Raw genomic sequence first — 23,419 nt, forward strand, 5'->3', positions numbered from 1 at the left:
TTTTCATTTCATACCACTGTGGTCTGAAAAGATACTTGATATGATTTCAGTCTTCTTAAATTTGTTAAGACTTGTTTTGTGGCCTAATATGTGATCTATAAGTGGGGTACTAAAGTCTCCTACTATTATTGTATTATAGTCTATCTCTCCCTTCAGCTCTATTATTATTTGCCTTATATATTTAGGTGCCCTGATTTGGGTGTATATATATTTATAATTGTTCTTTTGATGAATTGACTATTATAATGACCTTCTTTGTCTCATTTTGTGGTTTTAGACTAAAAAGTATCTTTTGTCTGATATAAAAAATAGCTACTCCTGCTCCCTATCAGTTTCTATTTTCATGGAATATTTTCTTTCATTTCTTCACTTTCACTCTATGTATGTCCTTAAAGTGAGTCTCTTGAAGGCAGCATATAGTTGGGTCCTGCTTTTTCTATATCCATTTAGTATTGATTGGATAATTTAATCAATTTACATTCAAGGTCTCAGGTTTTTGCTATTACTTTCAATGCCAAAGCCACAATTACTTTTGCTCCAACCTAGTAGTTATTGATAAGGAGTTACTACTGCCATTTTTTTGTTTTCTAGTTGTCTTGTAGCTCTTCTGTTTCTTTTTTCCTCTTTTACTGTCTTCCTTTATGATTGGGTTATTTTCTCTAGTGGTATGCTTTGATTTCTTACTTTTTGCCTTTTTTGTATCTACTATAGATTTTTATTTTCTGGTTACCATGGTGATTACTTAAAGCATCTTATAGTTATAGCAGGCTATTTTAAACTAATAATTAATTAACTTTGATGACACAAAAACCCACCACAGTTTTATTCCACCTTCCCCACATTTTATAATTTTGATGTCACAATTTACATTTTATATTGTATATCCCTTAACAAATTTTGTAGGTATTATTATTGTAATAGTTTTGTTTCTTAAACTTAGTGCTGAAGCTGTAAGTGATTAACACACCATGATTACAGTGTTAAAGTATTCTAAATTTGACTGTGTTTATTTTTACTGAGTTTCATACTTTCATAGGTTTTTGTGTTACAAATTAGCATCATTGTCTTTTACCTTTAAGGACTCTCCTTAACATTTTTTTTTGTAACACAGGCCTTGTTGTGATGAATTTTCTCAGTGTTTGCCTGGGAAAAGCTTTATATCTCATTTCTGAAGGATGACATTGCCGAGTATAGTATTTTTAGTTGCCAGTTATTTTTTTTTCCCCTCAGCACTTTGAATATATCATTCCACTCTTACCCGGCTGTAAAATTTCTGTTGAGAAATCCATTGGCAGCCTTATTAAAACTTTCTTATATGTGATTTTTTTTTTATTTTACTGCTTTCAGAATCCTCTCTTTGTCTGTAAATTCTTGACAGTTTGATTATGTCTTGATGTATTCTTGTTCAGATTGAATCTGGTTGGAGAGCTTGGACTTCACCTGTATATTTGTATCATTCCCTAGATTTGGAAAGTTTTCTGCCATTATTTAAAAAAAATCTTTCTGTTTATATGTCTCTCTCTTCTACTCTCTGATTTGCTATAACTTGAAAAAGTTGTTGTTTTGATGCTGTCTTATAAATCCCATACACCTTCTCAATTCCTTTTTTTATTCTGATTGCATATTTTCAAGTAACCTATCTGAATCCACAGATTCTTTTTCTTGATCATTTCTGTTGTCTGTGCTCTCTATTGTATTTTTAATTTCATTCATTATATATTTCTACTCCCTAATTTTTATATAATTTTTTTAGAATTTCAATTTTTCTGTTAAATTACCCATTTTGGTCATACATTGTTTTCCTACTTTTGGTGAATTGTTTCTCCACATTTTCTGGAAGTTTGCTGAGCTTCTTTAAAACAATTACTTTGAATTATTTGCCAAATGGCTCATAGATATCTTTTTCTTTAGAGTTGGTTATTGGCTCTTCATTTTGTTCCTTTAGTGGTACCATGTTTTCCTGATTGTCCATGATCCTTGTGGCTTTGCATTGGTATCTGCATATTTGGAAAACTAGGGACTTACTCCAGTCTTTGCAAACTGGGTTTGTGCAAGAAAGCCCTTCAACATTCAGCTCATCCAGAGATTCTGGGCAGGCCATCTGGTGTGGTCTGTGAGTGGCTTTGCTGCTAGAGTTCTCAGGCCAGCTGATCTGGTACCTGGGTCAGCAGGTGGGCAGGCCTAGTACTTGAGTCTGTAGAATTGAGCCTAAATCCTGGATACGCTGTAGTGGACTTGTTGATCGGGTCCCCAGTGTTGACCCTGGAGCCTGGTATATAAAGGTGGCCTGAACCCTTTATCTATTGGGACTGATCTGGTACTGGAGTGGGCCGATAGCCTTAGTCCACGGGGCAAGCCTGGGTCATGGGTCTTGTGTCCACAGGGGCTGGCCTGGAGCCTGGATTTGCAGGAATGCTGCCAGAGCCTCAGTCCTTTGGGGCCAACCTGGCACCAAGGTCTACTGGCATGGCCTGGACTATGGGTCCACTGGAATCTGGGGCCATGGGGACTATCTTAGAGCCTGGAATTGGCCTGGTTTTGGAGTAAGCATGGGGCCTGGGTCCATGGGGGCTAGTCTGGAGCCTGGTATCATGCATGTTGTAGTGGTGTCTGGAGAAATGGGGGCTGCCCTGGAGCATGGGGCCTTGGGGTCTTGCCTGGAGCCTATGTGTATAGATATTGACCTGAAGGCTAGATCTATGAGGACTGCCCTGGGTCCTAGGGTTGCAGGGACAGAACTGGAATCTGGGTCCACAGGAGTGGTCCTAGAGCTTAGATCCATGTGGCAGGCCCAGTGCTGGGGTCTACTGGAAAGGGCCTGGACCTTGGGTTTGCCTGACATATGGGCTGGCCTGGAGGGTGGAGTGGCAGAAACCAGCTTGGCACTGGGCAGGTCTGAAGTCTATGTTCACAGGTGCCAGCCTGGTCCCTGTGGCATAGTGCTGACCTAGTACTAGAGTGGGCCTGAAGCCTGAGGCTATGTGGATACCTACCTGGCTCTGGGCAGTTCTGAAACCTGAAGTAAACCTAGAGCCTGCAGTCACAGGGGATGTCCTAGGCCTATGTGGCTCTAGAATCTGTATCCACATAAAGCTGTGTTCATGAGTGCCACTTGATGACTAGGGCAGTGGAGGTCAGCATGATGCGGGGTTGGGCCTGAGCCTGACACTGCAGGGCCAGCCAATTTCTGGGGGCAGACTGGAGCCTGGGGCCACCAGAGCCTGACTGGCCCTGGAGCAGGCCTGGAGTCTGAGTCTGTGGGGGTGGGTCCTGGCACTGGGGTGGCCTGAAGCCCAGAACCACTGCTATGGTCAGCCTGGTGGTGTGATGAACCCAGAGACTCAATTCACAAGTATTGATCTGGAGTTTGGGGCTACAGGGGCCTGCCTGGTGCTGAGTTTTACTAGAATTGGCCCATTTTTAGAGTCCAAGGTGATGTCCAGTGCTCACTTCCTTCTCCATCCCCCGTGTGGACAGTGTCTCTTTCCACACTGTGGTTGGGAAAGGGGTGATGTGTATAATATAAACTCTCCTTCTTGAACCTGCTTCATCTTTTCTTATTTATGTTCCACACCAGGTGCTGTAATCTGTCACTTGGTTTCCTTAATTTCTTGTGAAGGTATTTTCACAAGTGGATAGATATTCACATGGATATTTCTGTGGGGAGGGAGATGAATGTTGGAAGGTCCTAGTCTGCCATCTTGTTGATATTTATCCTTTGCAAATGAGACCACTTCAGATTTGTCCTCTTAGCAATTTTCAAGTATAAATTAGATGATTTACTAGAGTCATCATGCTTTTTGTTTTGGCAACGATTGTCTTAATTTTTCCCTCAGATTGATTCAATTTTAGACAGATTTCTTCCTGTGTTAAGGATTTTGATCCACGGCTCACCCTAGCCTTTATAGAGTCTGGATAGTCTAACCACAAAGCTCCCTCCCCTAGGTTTTTGGAGCATTTACCCTAGAAAACCTAGAATTATAACCATGCTTTCTTCACATTTGAGATGTAAATCGTTTAAAAAGCTTTTTGTCACTTTTGTAACCCAGGACTGTTTAAGGAACTAAAAGCCATCCCTTTGAAATGTAATCATAGCACAAGATAGAGTCTCTATTTCCCAGTCTCTGTAGGATGGTTGAGACCTAAACTCAGGAGGCAAGCACCTTGCTTTAAGTTATAAAATTAATTTTTCCTTTGGGTAATGTCAAAGGAAACAGAGATAGCCTGTGATCCTTTTAATCCCAGCTCCTAAAAATTCTCCTGCCCTGTGTTTCAGCAGAGTTGAGCTCAGACTGAGTTTTGATCTCTCTCTCAGAGATCAGAAGATTGCAGCAGCCTTGAATAAAGTCTTCCTTGCTTGTTTATTTTGGTACAATGCAATTTTTGCTTTGACAGTTTTCATTGTAATTTTTTGTGGTGTTTTCTAAGAACCTAGAATAGTGCTTGCCTACCTATTAGGTGCTAAAAAATAGTTATTGAATGAGGGAATGAGTAAATGAATTATTTTTCTTTTTTCTAGTGGCCAGATTTCTAAATTGTTGACACAAGACTTTCTAAAGCATTCTTTCCTTCAATCTTGAAATCCTAAAGTATTCAAAATGGTAATTACTTAATCAGTCTCAGAGCAAAACCCTTGGCTTATCCAGGGTAAATGGATAGCATGAATAATAAGTTATTGATTTTGGAAGCCATTGAGATTTGGGGGTTATTTGTTATTATAGCATAACTTTGCATATCCTGATTGTATTGGGCCTCTAAAATCACATTGTAGAAGGAAATTATGGAAAATTAAAATAAAAGATTGATGATAACTATTCTTAACATTCCAGTGAATTTAATTAAATAAAACTTTCCAATGAGTGGAAAGAAAAAAAAATCTATCTTCTGTTCATCAACTGAAAATACAATATATTTGATTCTGTAATTTTTTTTTTTTTTTTTTTTTTTGCAATGGAGTCTCGCTGTGTCACCCAGTCTGGAGTGCTGTGGCGATCTCGGCTCATTGCAACCTCTGCCTCCCAGGTTCAAGCAATTCTTCTGCCTTAGCTTCCCAAGTAGCTGGGACCACAGGCGTATGCCACCACGCTGGGCTAATTTTTTGTATTTTTTGTAGAGATGTGGTTTCACCATGTTATCCAGGATGGTCTCGATCTCCTGAGCTCATGATCTGCCTGCCTTGGCCTCCCAAAGTATTGGGATTACAGGTGTGAGCCACTGTGCCTGGTCGATTCTGTAATTTTAATGTGATCTCTAATTAATAATAAATAATAGGCAAAGTGAATATTATTTTCTCTGAATGGATTATATAAAAAACTTGACCCAAGAATGATAATTTTCTCAGTTTGGTTTTTATTTAACCCTCTCAGTTCTCAAATTCTAAATAAATAGACTTTAAACTTTACATAATAAGAAATAAAAAGCGTTTCTACATTTCTGTTGTAATTTGAAAATATAACACAAACTTTTGTAATCTTTGAAGAGTATTTTGAGGGGGGTATTCAAAATAAACTCCAATAAAGAAGGTTTCTCTCCTTTCACTGCTCATTTCAGCCGAGGGTTTCCAACTGTCACCCGCAAGCCTGTGGCCAGTTACCCCTGAGGATTTATGGGTTCTTCAGAGAAAACAGATAAAAACCAGAATAAGATAATTATTTCTTTCAGTTTCTAAAGTTATTTCTCTTTACCAATGTCTCTCTTCTGTTCTTCCAAATGTTTCTGTTTATTTCTTCATTATCTAATACCATTATGACAGTTTTTATTTAGTTATACTCTACCCCTGTTTTCCTTTGCTGAGTTCTTCCTTGTGAGATAAATTCTGATGCTAAAGTTGAAGTATAGCATGAAGCACAGGGTAATATGCAAAAAAAAAAAAAAAAACTGGGCTTAAAAAAAGCTGTCAAGAATTAGGGATAGGAAAGGAATTCCATGTAAGGCAGTTTAATAGGAGGATAACGACCTGGGCTCAGAAAAAGAAATAGAGGTGAAAGAGAGAGGGAGGGAGAGAAGAAAGCATATGAATAAGGGAATCGAGACAGAGGAAAGAGGTTTCTACTGGATTTAGAAAAAGGAAAACATTCCAACATGGCACATGTATACATATGTAACTAACCTGCACGTTGTGCACATGTACCCTAAAACTTAAAGTATAATAAAAAAAGAAAAAGAAAAAAAAAAAAAGACCAGCCTGGCCAAAAAAAAAAGAAAGGAAAACATTTAGGAGAAGGCCATGAAAGGCAACTCAATCTAGTCAGGCGTTTGAAACTTGGAGTAAGGAATAAAGGGTTCTCTGGGAAGGGCATGAAAGATGCCAAAAATGAATTTGGTGTGCAATATAGTTCTCTCTGTAGTTAGCTATATAGTTGAGGTTTTAATGTTGGAATTTTTTTTTACCACATTGATTCCCTCACTTACTCTAGGGGTTGATATTTTTAGTACTGTCAATAACCTAGAAAAAATACAAAAAGGAATGAAGTGACAAACAAGAAAGCTGGGTGGAATAATAGGGGATGAATGTGGTCACAGGGTAATGAGTAGAGTGGTCATTAGCAGGTCCTTGGGCACCATGTAAACACTGCAGTGTTAAGTACTTGCAGGATGTTGTGAAGGTTATGTAGTATCACACATGTGAATGCTCTTTGCACAGTGTCTGGTACATAGTAAGAACTCAATATTCCTTCCAAAAGAGGCCAGTCATTTTATTAAGGTATGGAAGCAGTGTGGCGGCCAACAATAACTGCATCAGTATTTGTCAGGTAACAACCATCTCTAGGATATTTGATTGCACCTGGAACATTGGGAAAAAGCGCTGCATTATAATGCAGCAAAAGGAAACTGATGTTTAGTGATGTTTACAACATGCTACTTGGCATCTAAATCTATAAACAATTCCACCAATTAGATATTATATATATCAGTTAGATATTTTATATATATTCTGCTCACTGTAGAGTACATATAAAAATACATTTTATATATTAAATTACGTATTGAGCTTCAGAGAGTTGAGGGATCTTGCTTGATATGTCCAGTAAATTTCTAGTTGAACTCCAATGTAAAGCCAAATCTGTGTCCAAAGTTCAAACTGTTTTTCATCAAACTACACTTCCATTTTATATGAAATTATGAAAACAGTGACAAATTTATCAAAAAAGGCAACATCATATTCCATCTATTTATTGTACTAAATGTCTATTTGGGAATTACATTTCCATCCAAAAGTTAATACCTTATTTTTATAGGCTTCCTAGAACTTTGCATCAAGTGTAGAATGGAAATGGCCCCTGGGTTTGCATGAATATATTTCTTGCAGATAAATGTATTTTTATGGAGATAAATTTTTTAGTCTGAAATTTTGCTCTCATTTTTTAAACACTTATAAAAACTGCTTTTTCAGTAGAATGTGTTAATCTACCTTGAACATTTCTACATGTCTTTTGGAATAACAGACAAAAACATTTATAAAACAGATTTGTCTTCAAGGGACTCCTGCACTGGGATGCCCTGTTTCAGCCGCTTGCATGCAGCTCCTTCTTTGTTTCTACTAGAGTTGAAGGCGAGGCTTCACCACAGTTTATATCTGTGTAGTTTATAATGTACTCTAAGTTCATAGTTTCAGAAATCACTAGATCTGAAAGGGACATTAGAGGGGATTTATTCTAGCCAAAACACCTAGAAAATAGACTCAGAGAGATAAACTTTCTTGCCCAAGGTGAGGCAACTAATTAATCATAGAACAAAATGAACTACATTGTATTAGCATATAAATTTAAAATTTTCTTACCTAAAAAAGTGAAAATACAAAATGAGGGAGGTGGTTCTGAACTATTTTCCCTGAGATGGGCAAATTTAGGTTCCTAACTGTGTATAATTGCCACAAAGTAATTTGTGTCACTCTGACACAGTGCTACTACTGTATCTCTGTTCCTTTGAGGGAGAGGGCCAAGTACTGAATGACTCAGAGGGAGCAAAAGCAGGCTCTCAAAATGCCAAAATGTGCTCATGAGGGGCTGATACTTCAGACAGGCTTTCTTCTTCTGAGGGTGCCTAAACCATAGTCTTGAGTTAGCAAGACCCCAGTAGAATGAAATCAAATACTCAAGTTAGCATGTATGAAACAATGAAAGGAACTCACAAACACGATGAAAGGAACCACTACCGGCTTTCTTTAGATTATATTTTCTTCTAGTGAATATAAAATAAGAAGTTGATTTTAGATATTTAGCCTAGTCTTAAAGACACAAACTCTATTCAAAGACTAGTGGATGAAGCACGAGGCAAAGAGTCAGAATTCTTGGGACCCACTTGGGTATATTTGAGACTCTGGGCAAATCCCTTTGCCTAATCGGGACCTCAACACTCATTATTAAAAAAAAAAAATCAACATGGGGTATAAAGCATGGTTTTTATGTTGAAAAGGAAAGAAAACACACTCATAAAGGAAAATGCAATTTATTCACTTGTTTTATTAATATAATGAAAACCCCAGGGATAATGTGTTTTACACTTGATCTTAGCCAAAAGGCTGAGAAGTGATTGGGATACTATGTTTTAGAGCTAGCTTTAAGACAAAGTCTGTTTTTCCGGGTTGGGCACCATTCTTAGAAAGCTGTTTTTCGGCAGCTTCAGGCTCAATTCTCTCTTCTTAGTAATCCTAATGGATGAGGCTATCTGTATCCTGAGAGCTCCCAATTAAAATCCCCTCAGTATTTCTGGCTTTAATTGGTCAGCCTTGATCACATACTTTCTCTACTAGTTATTGTGGCCAGAGTGACTGATTAAAAAAAAAAAAAAAGATCAGCTATCTTTACTACTGTAGCCAATGGTAGGGACAGTTCTTCCTGAGTTACAGACAATGCAGGAATTGTGGTGCCCGCAGGCAAATCAGGGACCCAAAGAAAGGAAAATAGATTTTGGGAAAGCAAAGCAACAGATATCCATCACGAATGACCAATCATCTTTCTTTCTTTCTTTTATACTTTTTTTTTTTTTTTTTTTTGAAGTAAGGTCTCACTCTGTTGCCCAGGCTGGAGTGCGGTGGCATGATCATAGCTCACTGCGGCCTCGAACTCCCAGGCTCAAATGATCCTCCCACCTCAGCCTTCCCACTAGCTGGGACTACAGATGCAAGCCACCACGCCCAGCTAATTTTCCTGTATTTTTTGTAGAGACGGGGTTTCACCATGTTGCTCAGGCTGGTCTTGAACACCTGGGCTCAAGTGATCCTCCTGCTGTGGCCTCCCAAGCACTTACTGGGATTACAGGTGTGAGCCACTGTGCCTGGCCACCAATTATTTTCTTAAAAGGGCTTCCATTTTTATAGTCAGTGGGCCAACACAAAAGGAGATGTCTTAAAGAAACACAATGTATAAGCCATATTAGAGTAGAGTCTGTTTACAGCTGGAGTAGTGCTGGAGACATTCCTGCTGAGCTGGTTTTTCTTCATCTCCCATGGTAGTGCCTCTGCGTGAGTCTTCTAGGAATTACAGGAGGAGAATTTGAAAGGCATTAGACCAGATGTCTCTCAGGAGACTTGTAAACAGAACGTTCTATTGTTACCATCTCTTCTTGACTAGGTCATAAGCTCCCTGTGGGAAAGTACTCAGTCTTTGCTTCTGAGCTCCATGTTCCCTTGTTACTTATCTCAGTATACACTCATAAAGGTGTCAGTTATTTTCATGGGTATACACCTGTTTTTCCACAATGTTAACCCCTAAATATTTTTGCCAGTCGAATCTGCCCCTCTTTGGAACCCAAAGTGCTCATAAAGCTGTAAGATAGATGCAATCAGCTTTTTTTCTCCCACTCAACAGGCACAAATTACTCTTTGCTATAGAGGAATATGCTATTTACCAGGCTGCTCTATCGAGTTGTGTGTGTGTGTGTGTGTGTGTGTATGTGCGGAGTGGGAGTGTGTGTGCACATGTGCGTGTTTTTGTAAATGGTAATAACATTAAATCTCTTTGCCTAGATGCTCCATTCCATTTTAGAAAATGTGGAGTGAAGACTGGGGAGAGTTTTAGTTAGATCTGGCCCTTGAGATAGTAATAAAAGTCAGCTGCCTAAGCATTAAATAGCCTTGTGAAGCTTTCCTTGCAAATCTCCACCAAACTTGTGCAATGACTTTCTCTTTCCACCTCACAACTTAGCTTTAATACTGTAGTTGCTAATGATAATGCCTATTTTTTTAAAATAGTGCTGGTGGTCTTGATTTTTTTCTAACTCTTTGGGGATATTTTAATGTTTAACCAGCATGAACTACTTGTTCTTCAGTATTTTAGCAAGTGAGGCTCTGCTTCAGTTCTGTATCAGCTACAGGCTATAAACACTTCATGCTATAATGTATTGTGGAAAAGGAAAGAGAAGTTCATCTAGATAACTCCCATAGTAAATATTAACTTTTTGTTTGCCAGAATTTTCTATACAGACACTCATTTTTGTGTAATATTATGTATTCCAATACAAAATTAAAAAGTCACATTGTCATTCTATTGAGTCTAAAGATGAGGTTGTTCAACAGCTTTAAAAGGAAATGAATTTTGTTTATTTATACAATCAGGACTCTTGCCTCAGATGCGCTCCCAGAAAACAGAACTATGGCATATCTGCATGACACCATGTACCACAAATGCTATATATGTATAGTACCAAGTATAGATATAGAGTTATGAAAAGAAAAGAAGAAAAACAAAGGTGTGGTTTGGTGTGTTTTTGTTTTGTTTTGTTTTGTTTTTTGCTTAAAGAGCTCATAGTCTAATAGAGGAGAAAAAAGCAGAGTTATATCATTGGATATGTTTTCTTGATCTTGCATACTGTTGTGACTGAGTTGAGCTTTGGAATTAGATTCTCATTCATTGAGAAAAGCCTGAGGAAACATGTTAATAGAAACATATATCTGTGTAAGGTATTAACTGGAGAGATGTAGGGATCATAGTGTCCTCAGTGGCAATTCCTTAAGGAAAATTATTTTCATAATTCTATGACATAAATAATCTTGTTTCTCTGTGCAATTGAAATATGTCCTTCCCACTGCCAATGAGAAATATGTGCCAGACATTTCTTGTTTTTCTTTACCTGTCTGGAAGCTCAGAATCAAATTCAACTTAATAACTATGTGGACTTAATTTAACAATTTCTTCATGATTTGTTACTTTTACTCTACTTCAATTTTTCTCTGATCCTGGATTTTTTCATATTTTTATAGAGTGTGGAATATATTACTTGTGAGCCGCTTTAAATATTTGTAGAATAAGATTTATCTATAAAGAAATGCCTACGTATTAGATCGTGTCTTTATTGTTTAACACCTACTCAAACACTTGTATCAGCAGTGTTTTGTTTCATGTGAATATTTTCTATTTGAAAATATATAGTGAAGTCACATTTTAGGAGAAGTTGAGGTTCTGATGTAAGGGTCTAAGGCAAGAAGGTTTCCCGTGAAAATCTTTTAAGGAAATACCGTGTAAGAAAATGCCTTGTTTCAATGAATACAACACAGTTAGGATTAAACAGGAAGCTATTTCTTTGGTCAAATATCACGTAAAGTAGTTGATTTGTGTTAGTGATCATATTGTGACTGTATATATAATCTTTAAACATTTGAAAACATTCAGCAGGTGAATTGTTCTGTCATTAAGAGGCAGAATTATATCTCCATTTTATTTTCATCCCAGAACATTCACTATTTAAACTGATCTTGTTCCCTTTCTCCCTTTTCCCCACTTCTGGTTATTCACTGCTGCATAATAAATTGCTGTGTCACTAGTCCAGAGTCAAAGGTAGGGAAATTAGACTTCAGCTCTCAATTGGAAGAATATTAAGTATTTGTTATCACCCCTAAACTATCACATTCTGTTTTCCATTTCTTCTACCTTCCTTTCCTCCATGTATTTATCCTCAACTTAGTAGCTTAAAATATAATTTATTTTGTTCATTATTTTCCCAGTCAGAAATACGAGAAAGGTTTTGCTGGACCAGTTGATACTTGTATATTATGTCCAGAAATCTCCCCAAATTCATAATGCAAACTTTTTTAGTTCCCATGCTATGGCAAGCAACCATGTTGCCAAATTTTTTGTGACTACATGATCAGGATTCCTTTTTCTTTGGTATACAATAATATTTTCCTCATTGTCCTTCAAGTCTTCACCAGCAGACTCTTTGGAGTCCTTCCAATTTTTACCAGCTGCCTCATCTTCCAGTTTGTACCAGCCAGCAGCCAAGGCTACATATTTTAGTTTTCTATTACGGTAACTATTCACTTCCAGGTATTGGATTCTGTACCATTTATTTATGGCCATGTAACAAATTACTCCCAAACTAAGTATCTTCAAACAATAATTTTACTTTGCTTCCAATTTTGTGGATCAAGAAGTCTAGAAGGTGTTGTCTGGGCAGATTATCTTATATCTACAGGGTGTCAGGTTCCAAGACTACTTCTTTACTCACAACTTGTTGCCTAAACTGGGATGTCTGACAGCTGATGCTGGCTGTTGACCAGGAGCTCAGCTAGGGCTGCTGACCAGAGTGTTCATATGTAAACTCTCCATGTGGCTTATGATTCAAGATGGAGCATGGGTTCCCACAGGGAGCATCCTAAGAAGAAATGCACTTGTTTCCTATGGCTACCATAAAACATTTCCAAAAACTGGGCAGTGTAAACACATTTCCAGAAACTAGGCAGTGTAAAATGACATGAATTTATTCTCTTACAGTTTTGGTGGCTAGAAGTCTGAAATCAAGGTGTCTATGGAGCCATGTTCCCTTTGAAGTCCCTAGGAAATAATTCTTTCTTGTCTCTTCCTAACTTTGGTGGCTCCTGAAAATCTTTAGCAGTCCTTGGCTTGTGGCTGCAACACTCTAATTTCTGCCACTGTCTTTACATTCCTGTCTCCCCTCTGTGTGTATCTTTGTGTATCCAAATGTCTCTCCCCATATAAAGATATCAGTCATTGAATTTAGGGCCCTTCTTACTTAATCCAATACAACTTCATCTCAACTTGATTATAAGTGCAAAAACCCAACTTTCCAATAAGTTTACATTCACAGGGACTGGGGTCTAAAACTTCAACATATCGGCCGGGTGCAATGGCTCACGCCTGTAATCCCAGCACTTTGGGAGGCTGAGGTGGGCGGATCACAAGGTCAGGAGATTGAGACCATCCTGGCCAACATGGTGAAACCCCATCTCTACTAAAATACAAAGTTAGCCAGGCGTGGTGATGTGCGCCTGTAGTCCCAGCTACTCGGGAGGCTGAGGCAGGGGGATCACTTGAACCTGGGCAGTGGAGGTTGCAGTGAGCCGAGATTGTGCCACTGCACTCCAGCCTGGGCAACAGAGCGAGACTTCTTCTAAAAAAAAAAAAAAAAAAAAAAAAAAAAAACTTCAACATATCTTCTGGGGACAGAAGTTTACCCACAACATTAAGTGATATAAAAGGCCTGAACTGAAGCTGCAAGGCTTTATATAACCAACTACCCTTGGAGGTCTAGACTGTCACTTCTGCTACATTCTATTTACCAAGAAAGCCTCTACTTTTTGTTCAAATTCAAGTGTAAGAAAATTAGATTTTATATCTCCATGAGAGGAGGGCTAAAGAATTACCACTGTTTCACACCTATTTTGCTCCCTTTTTACTTTTTCCTATTCTTTTTTCTTTTTCTCTCTCTCTCTCTCTCTGGTGTACTTTAATTCTTTAAGTTAAATGCATTTATTATGCAGCTCCACTAAAAGACTGATAAAAACATTTGAAAAAATCCTTTTTGTTTTAGAATATTTCTGTGATTTTTAATCAAAAGTTTTCCTGAGAGTTTGTGGGGTATATTACTGTGTGTATGAGACAGGAGGTGGGAGGAAGGGAGAAAGAGAGAGAGAGAAAGAGACAGACAGACAGAGAGACAGAGGAGGGTAAGGTAGAATGGGGAAAGAAAAGTTTGTGTAGTAAAAGCATTAAAATGAATAGCCTGTGCTGGATCCTCCCACAGATCCCCACGATTGATGAAATGCCTTCTCACCAAATACCAAGTACAAGCATTCTTTCTATTTCTAGAAGTTGATCTGCTCTTTACTCAGAATAGCCTAGATCAGGTAGAAATTGAATAGTTTCTAGAGCTCCCATTTAAGAGATCATGGAACAGATTTATTGAAAAGGAAAGGAACCTGTGCTGTCTCCAGAAGAAATCCTGTTTGGAAACAATTGGGACACTGCATGCATTTGCCTTATGATGTCTCTGATATGTTACTGTTTTGAGGTTCTAAAATATTGAATGTATAACTCTTCCATTTCTGGCACTTGGCTGCCATATTAGGATTTCTTTCTCAAACAGGTACCTCCAGAGAACATACAGTTATGTGCATTTTGAATAAAAAGCTATTTGTCTTTCATGTGACAAATGAATCACTTGGATCATTTTTCTTTGTAATTGTAAAAAGGTAGAATTATTTTTCAAAAATGTTTATTGTTTTTCCTACCAAGATGCTCTTTCCCTGGCCCTTCTCTACTTCGCTTCTTCCTGAAGAAGGGCTATATTTTCTGCCCACTGATGTCACACTTGGCCACTTGACTTGCTTCAACCATATAAACTGAGTGCAAGGGGTCTGTGTCACTCCTGAGTGCAAACTGCAGGAGCCATCATATGGTTCTGTTATCACTCTGCCAGAGACTGGCATGTCCCAGCAGGATGATCTGCATCTTGGGATGATGGAGCAGAGCCCATGTCACTTCACAATGACAATACAATATGAGCCAGAAAAAAACTTTGAGTGTTTTAAGTCCCTGAAATATTCATATTGTCTGTGGCTGTAGCATAACTCAAAATGGCTGACACATTGTCTATGAACATAAAAACTTCCCTGGGAAATGGAATATGTGCTTTCTCAAAGGGGCAGAGCCTCTCCATTTCAGTATGGCTCTGAGAAGATATCTATGGATACACAGAACTTGATATTCCATTCACCTGGATCTTGGAGTGAGGTAGTTGGATTCAATGATTATATTATTGAGATCTTCAGTTTATTTGATTTCCATTTTTATCTGTGTGACATTGAGCAAATCAAGCAAATTACCAAATTTCTTAAGCATCTGTCACCTCACCTAGAAAATAGAGGTGGTAATGCATTGCCTCATGGGATTATTGAGAGAATTTAATAATCTAAAGCAGTGGTCCTCAGTGGAGGCAATTTTGCCACCAGGAGAAATGTGAAAATGACAGGAGGCATTTCTGATTGCTTCAACGGAGCAGAGAGTACTACTGTCATCTAGAGGTTAGAGGCCTGGGATGCTGTAAAACATTCCACAATCCACAGGACTCTCCCCCCACAATAAATCACTTTCTGGCTCCAAATATTAAGAGTTCTGCAATTGAGAAACCCTGAGATAAAGCAAAGTGCTTACTTACCTACCCCAAGTTTGGGCACTCGGTGAGAGAAAAATGTTTGTCATATACAATATTATTTAATGGGCTTAAATAACAGCCTGATCATATTTTGCAATTATGAGTTTATTCATCAACCCCAATTTTTTAAGTTTACCATCAATATCTGTGTTTGACTACAAATATATAATTATAGAAAAATGATCAGTCTTTGAGATAGTTTGGCAATGGCATTCTGTAAATCCAACAGTGGTTATACCAGTAGTAAAATAGAAGATGCTTATAATTCTCTCAAGTTTCATAGAATTTTTTATGATATACTTCAATTTCTGATAATTATTGTGGGCATACAATGTATTTTAGACAGGGTTTATAAAACCATATGCATTTAAAATATTATATAAATATGTAGTGCATAAAAATAAACTGCCTGAATAATAAATATATTTACCCAAAAAGTAAATAAAACAGCTCATAAGAAGCTGTTCCAATTATTTAGGTAAATACTACCTTCTGTGTTTGACTTTCTTTCATTGCTTTGAGTCATGGGAATAAAACCAAAATACTTTCTTGCAATGAAATTGGGAAATGACATCACCTAAAGCATCCCAAAAATCTAATATAAAAGTGTCATTATCCTAACTCTCTCCCTTTGTCAGTGCCCAAGGGCATTCCAGAATTGCTTCAGAAGTCTGATTTTCCTCACAAGAAACTCTACTGTAGCTGATAATTAAGAATAGGAATGAATTGTGTGGAAAGCTGTTGGTCTTTATAGAAAGACTGGCAGATACTTGGGTTCTAGTGTTGGTAACTAACCATCTAGAGATCTTGAAATATTCATTTTCTGGCCAAATGCGGTGTCTCAAGCCTGTAATCCCAGCACTTTGGGAGGCCAAGGCAGGCAGATCACTTGAGGCCAGGAGTTCTAGAGCAGCTTGGCCAACGTGGTAAAACTCTGTCTCTACTAAAAACACAAAAATTAGCTGGGTGTGGTGATGTGTGCCTGTTAATCCCAGCTACTCTGGAGGCTGAGGCAGGAAAATCGCTTGAACTGGGGAGGCAGAGGCTGCAGTGAGCTGAGATTGTGCCACTGCACTCCAGCCTGGACAACAGAGCAAGACTCTGTCTTAAATAAAATAAAATAAAATAAAATAAAATAAAATAAAATAAATAAATAAAAATAATAAGGCCTGATGTGGTGGCTCATGCCTGTAATCCCAGCACTTTGGGAGCCCGAGGTGGGCGGATCACGAGGTCAAGAGATCGGGACCATCCTGCCAACATGGTGAAACCCCGTCTCTACTAAAAATACAAAAATTAGCTGGGCGTGGTGGTGGAAAAATAAACACTCATTTTCTAGGCATGAATTTACTCATTTCAAAGATGAGTGTATAGAATTAGATCTTGTCTGTTTCTTTCCAGCAATAAATTATATGAATTCATGTCTCCACTTGCTCTATTTTACATACATATCTTTTAAGCTTCATAGGAACACTGTCCTTGTTTTGAATGGCATTTAAATGAAAACAAGCCTTCTAAAGAGAGTCTTAGCATTGCTTTCCCTCTTTGAGCCTTGTTTTGCTTTTAGGTTGTAGCTGGCTGGGATTTGTTTTTGTTTTTGTTTTCTTTTAATTTAAAAATCTAGCAGAAGGCTAGTCTGTATCATTGAAAAATAAAAAATAAAACTATTCTCATAAATGTTTTAATTAGCAAACAATAATAGCAATAATAATAGCTATCACATTCTGGTAACATGCTATGTGCCAAGCTTTGTGCTATATTTTGCATACATTATCTCAGTTACTTATCAAAATAACCCAGAGATAGAGACATTATTACTTATTTTACCTGTGAGTAAACTAAGATTTAGAAAAAAATTCAAGGTCACATAATATGTGTGACTCTCATAAAGACTGTCAAGCCAAAGCATGCTTTTAACCTCCATGCCTTAAATCTGAAACACCGTTAGTTGACATCTCTCACTGAAAATAATCACAACATCGACTTCTTAGAAAGATAAGATACATTTGTCTTTCCTGAATATGTGATTTGCTTTTGCTGCTTTGTGGAGATGTTCCTTGTTCTTTGTATGTGTCTTCTCATGTGTGTCTCTGTACTCACATTGCTAGCTGGGCGGTCTTTGTCTCCCTTCCTCTCATGCCAGCTAGTGGCATGATGGAGAGACTGTGGTCTAGACTGAGGATTATGACAGCATACAAAACTGACTCAACACTTACAGGTAAATAAAATGAGCAGTGGTTTCCTTTATTTATTTCTGTTATCCACTACATAGATTCCATGTGGATTTAAGAAACTCAAATTCAAGTAGAAATATCTATTAATAGCTATTAACCAATCATGCATCTCATGTCTTAGGAGATTCTATCCTGTAGATAAAATGAGGAAATCATTTATTGACTGCCTTTTTGGGAAATAACTCTATGGTCTCTAGAAGACATCTTCGTTTACTTCAAGTGCCATGGCTTTGAGTTTCATTCAGGAAGATGGCCCAAAATATGAGAATGTGTTTATTCTTTTAAGAATGTAAATCGTTTATATCAATATCAACTTATCCTTTTTGGGAGAGAAATACATAAGTAGTACTTCACTTTCATTAGTTATTTAACATTCAAAATCTCTCAAGTCATTTAACCAGGTGCAATGGCTCATGCCTATAATCCCAGCACTTTAGGAGGCTGAGGCAGGAGGATTGCTTGGGCCCAGGAGTTCAAGACCATCCTAGGCACACAGTGAGATCTCAATCTCTACAAAAAAGAAAAAAAAATTAGCCTGATGTGGTGGCATGTGCTTGTGGTCCAGCTACTTAGAAATCTGAGTGGGGAGGATCTCTTGAGCCCAGGAAGTTGAGGCTACAGTGAGCAGTGATCGTACCACTGCACTCCAGCCTGGGCAACGGAGTGAGACCCTATCTCAAAAAAAAAAAAAAAAAAAAAAAAGTTATTTAGGGCATCCCAAATATATTCGAGGATATTTCTATTTATACCTTAAAAACAACTTACCATGTTCCACTTTTTCATGAATTGTTGTTTAAACCACATAACAGCCCTCTGACTAGAGTACTACTATTATCACTATCTTACAGATGAGAAGACCAAGGCTTAGAAAATTTAATAAAATTTAATAACTTCCTCAGTGTCCCACTAGTACATCCAGGACTCAGGGTTAGGGAGCATGATTGTACTGCCAATGCCCTTGACTGTTATTTCACTTCACTAGGCAAAAGGAAATCATATTCAACCACCACCCCAAATTCTTCCATCCTGAAAATTCTAAAGTCTTGCCAAGAAGAAATTTGTTACTCAAACATTTGTTTAGTTTTCAGAGTTCTAATCTGAGCAACTTACACAAAATTACTTGAATAATACTTAGTTGTAAATCTGAATCTGTGTGTAAAGGCTGGCTTCATGAGAATGATTTCTTCTATTCCATATAGGTATCTCCATGACTTCCATGAACACTTTTTGCTGTAAGTTAAATATGCACACTTAACTGGATTTGAAAATGCAGTTCTGATCTGACTTTCATTATTATGAGTTGTAGCAATTTCGCAATTAGAATAGAGCAGATAGATTGTGCCTACAGGACTAACAAAAGGTGAGTCAGGTTTTCATAGGCTGGCTTGGAACTGGAACAGACTAGTCCTGGCACAGCTCAAATTAGATATCATCAGAACTCCTATTGTGTGTACCTTGCTCTTATCTAGTTTCTTAAATTGCAGTGAGAAGGAATTAGTTACATTGTTCTTAAAAAAAATTAAAGAAGAAATTAACCGACAATTGTGCTGAAATCTCATGAAGGCAAGATGGAATCTGTTTACTGTGCAGTGTTTGGCAGCTTAAACTTTGTAATTTGTATCCCTTTCTGTTACTGAATTTATAGCTGAGTTTCTGGATTCTTTTCTGTCTTATGGTGTCTATATATATATTTTGTTCTGTGATTAATATAAAATGTTTTCTTTCAGTTTCTGTTATTTAATTTAGTGAAGTCCTTTAGGATATGGTTTATAAGTTGGCCATTTTTATCCTTCAAAAGTGGGAACATTTCTGTTGAATCTTAGTAAATTCTGGTTTACTTCCATTCCTATAAAAGGAAGAGAATTTACCAAAGTAATAATTCAATTTGTAAACATGGAGAACGTTTCTTTTTGCCTTGCTCCATTCCTTTTAACTCTTACCTCATTTTTGCTGCTTCCCTTCTCTCCAGTCATCCTTGAAATCAGAATGTTCCTGAAATTTGCATAGAGGAAGGAGACTAGAAGGAAGAAAAAACAAAGGGTAGGGAGGGGCTGCTTCCCAGGATTTTTTTCTAAAATCTAATTTAGGAATATTCCCTGAGCAGAGCTAAAGAGGAAAGCAATAAAATATATAATTGAAGATCAATCTTGAGCAAAATTTTTAACTAGTAAAAACATGTCTTTGAGATTCCCAGTCTTTTCTGTCTGTGTTCCACATCTGCTTCTATTTTCCACCCTCCTCAGTCTATCACCCTATCACTCTGAAAAGGTTCTTAGGATCCACCCAAAGTCTCATTCCTATGAAGCAGGAATGAGAATTTCCCACTTGTAGGAAAATATGTCACTCTATATATTTGTTCCTTTAAACACCCAGTGAATAAACAGATTCTGGATCTAGGTATTGGAATGTGAATTCTGAAAGAGAGTAGAATAAAACTTAGTTCCATAGTTCCAGGATAGTGAGGAGGATAGCAGAGTCAAGGAGGGAGAGAAATCATCATACTACTTTAATTGTGCATGTAAGTTCTTTGAAATGCTTATAACAGCAAGTTGTATATTTATATCTCTGTCTATCTATCTATCTATCTATCCATCCATCCTCTTTCCCAGTGATTTTTGTATTTTAAAACTTATATTAGAGGTTTTGTTCCGTGTTCAAGAAATTCTAAGAATAAAAAATATGTGAAAGAGGCTTAAAATTATATATATATATATATATATATATATATATATATATATATAGACACACACACACAAGGCATTAATTTTTTTCAATTAGTCTTTAACAATTGGGTCAGTCACTGAGATTTTAACAAAAATTTACCTAACTAACCAGTAAACTAAAACCGCCCTTGAAGTGTTATGGTATAAGTGCTGGTAGGAAACCAGATTTAAAAAAAATGTAAGAGGGAAGTTCTGATCAAGTAGTTGATTGACCAAGTTCACAAACAGATTCCTGTAGGAAGCATAGACACATGAAGTTGGTTATTTTGTCCTGAAGGTGTCAAATATGCAAATCAGCCAACAATTCTCTTGTCTTTGAGTCTCTGTTTTCCAAGCATTTTTATGATTATGATTCAGCATCCAATGTAGATTTGTTCAAAAGGAACAAACTATTCTGGCCATGTGATTTTGTATGATTGTTACAGTTTTCATTGTTGATTAATGAATTGATCATTTTACATACAATTCGATGAATATGGACTGCCCTCTTTTCTCCAGATTTGATAAATTAGGTTTCTGAGCCTATGTAACTGAAGGACGGACCTCGGACAGGATGAATTCAGTAAAGGAAATGTTCTCTTCCAAGCCTCCTGGAAGCCAGCCTGTCTGCTTCCCTGGGGACACTGTCTCTTTACTTTGTTCTTTTATTTTGAAATTCCACATTTATAATTAGAAGACAGAACTCAACACATAAGAATGTGTTTTGTTGCAGGATGTTTGTCTCCTTCCAGCTAAATACACAGAGATGGGTTTTTTCTTTTCTTTCTCCTCTCATTTTTCTTTTATGTAGATCTTGCTTCTGGAGTTAACTGGGGTTAAGCAATGTTTATACGAATACATTGAAAACTGTGAGAAGACTGTGCAGGGCTCACTTCATGGTGGGGGGAGGAGGAGAATGACAGAAGTTTTGTCATTGCATTTTATATTTTACAAACCAGCTCTTTTCTGTGTTGTTAAAAGATGTGTAATATGTATTGTCGCTATTCATGCTGATGTCAAAGGCAAAGACAACTTAAGTAGCTCGTTAATTTGTATGTTTGAAGCAAAAAACAAACATAACTTCATGAATAGATAATGTTGCTGATGGCAGCTGAAAGTATTTCTGGTCATCAGTATGGTCTTTTTCTAAGGTCATCTCTGCCTGTTTGCTGGTGAAATTGGTGAATGGTTTTATTATCCTGCTCAACCTGTGTCAAAGCAGCCACTTGATTTCTGAATCACCTATTCTGGATTCTGTGCTGAGTCACTTTATTTGCTGGTGTCTCACAGAATTCCAGAACTTGGAAGGACTGACTGGGAAATGTTATATCTTGTCCTTTTCCTATCTCTGGATAGAATACTCTGTTACATTCCCAGCTATGGTGGCTTGATTTCCAAATAAAAAAGAAACTCTCATGGAGGTGTGTTAAGGACATTTCTCAGGACACTGATCAGAGTTTTATGAATTAATACAGGGAGGTAAGATAACCCATAGAAATGGTAGAATACTAATAGAAACTAATGACACTGTCATAGCAATCTACATAGTGTTCTCTTTTTTTTTGTTCTCTTTTAAAATGTATTTTTCTTACTATAAATGCAAACCCATTCACCCTAGAGAAAATTTGGAAATATTTTCATCCAGTATTTTTTCTAGGCATAAAGAATATTTTTCTACAGTTTATTGAACACACACCTTGAATTAGTACTTAAAGGAAGAGCAAATGCATGTTTCCAAGGTAAACATTCTTAATTTCATGATGATAAAGATTAGCATTAACAGACTCCCTAGATTTTTGTAGCATCTTATGATTTGTCAAACATTTTCACATATTACTAGCAGGGAAATATAACATTATTCATCCCAGATTCAAATGAAGAACTAAGATTAATTAGATGGCTAATGGCAAGACCCAAATCACACAGCTTATAAATACTAGTGGCCAATGCAGGTCTTTGGCTATATAGGACATTATGAAGTACACAGGTCCAAAAATCTTCACATTTACAATATAATATTCTCATTATAGTGCACTCCACTGTATTAATGTAAGAACACTAAAAAAATTAAGCTAAAGTGAGAAAAGCATAAAATCATTATACTGTACTGAAATGTTAAATGAGCTCATCCCAGTAGCCAGCAGAACATAATGGTGGAGGAATAAAAACAGAAAGGAATATCCAAAATGCATATTGCATTCATTAATTCATGTTTTTCACTTTTTCAACAAATAATTAGGCTTTATTTGCCAGTTATTATTATATTAAATTTCAAGTTACCATCATAAACAAAAGAGATAGGATCCCAGCCGTCATTGAGATTTTAGTCTAATGAGGGAAACAGGCATTAATTATATGAGTATGTAGTTATAAACTGTTCTAGAAGCAAGGAAAGAAAATTATTGAGACTATGAAAGTGGAGAACAGAGGCACCTGATTTAGTCAGTGCTATTGAGGTAGCTTCTCTGAGGAAGAGTAGGATAGGATATGTGAAGTCTGAACTTGAATCTGCAAGGTGAAGGGAATTAGGGGGGATTCATTCATTCCTGGCAGAGAAAAAGCATATGAAAATGACCTGAGTTAGTAGGAAATATGCTAGTTTGAAGAACTGAAAGAAGAGACGTGCACATGGTGCAGAGATCAGGTAAGAGCATTTTTTTTTTCTTTTGCTGAGGGAGAGAGAGTAGGAGCCGTAGAGGATACTGTTGATTAATTATAGCTTTTGGATTTTTGCCTAAGAATGGTAGAAAACTACTGAATGAGTTAAATGAGAGACATAAATTGATTAGGTATGTGTTCTGAAGGTCTAGTTTTAGTAAGGCAGATGGCTCTGAAGGTGTAGTTTTAGTAAGGCAGATACCTTATAGGAAGCTGACCCTCCTACATATTGCAATAATAAATCAGAATAGCCCTTATGTCTCTTAAGGACATGGAATTAGTCATTAAAACTCTCTCCTCAAAAAATCTCCACGCCCAGATGGCTTCATTGGTGAATTCCATCAAAGATTTAATTAAGAAAAATTACCAATTGTACAAAAAAACTTTCAAAAACAAGATGAAGAAGAAACATTTTCCAACTTGTTTTGTGAAGTC

Source organism: Pan troglodytes, chromosome 11, assembly GCF_028858775.2.
Source record: "Pan troglodytes isolate AG18354 chromosome 11, NHGRI_mPanTro3-v2.0_pri, whole genome shotgun sequence".
Taxonomy (NCBI): Eukaryota; Metazoa; Chordata; class Mammalia; order Primates; family Hominidae; genus Pan; species Pan troglodytes.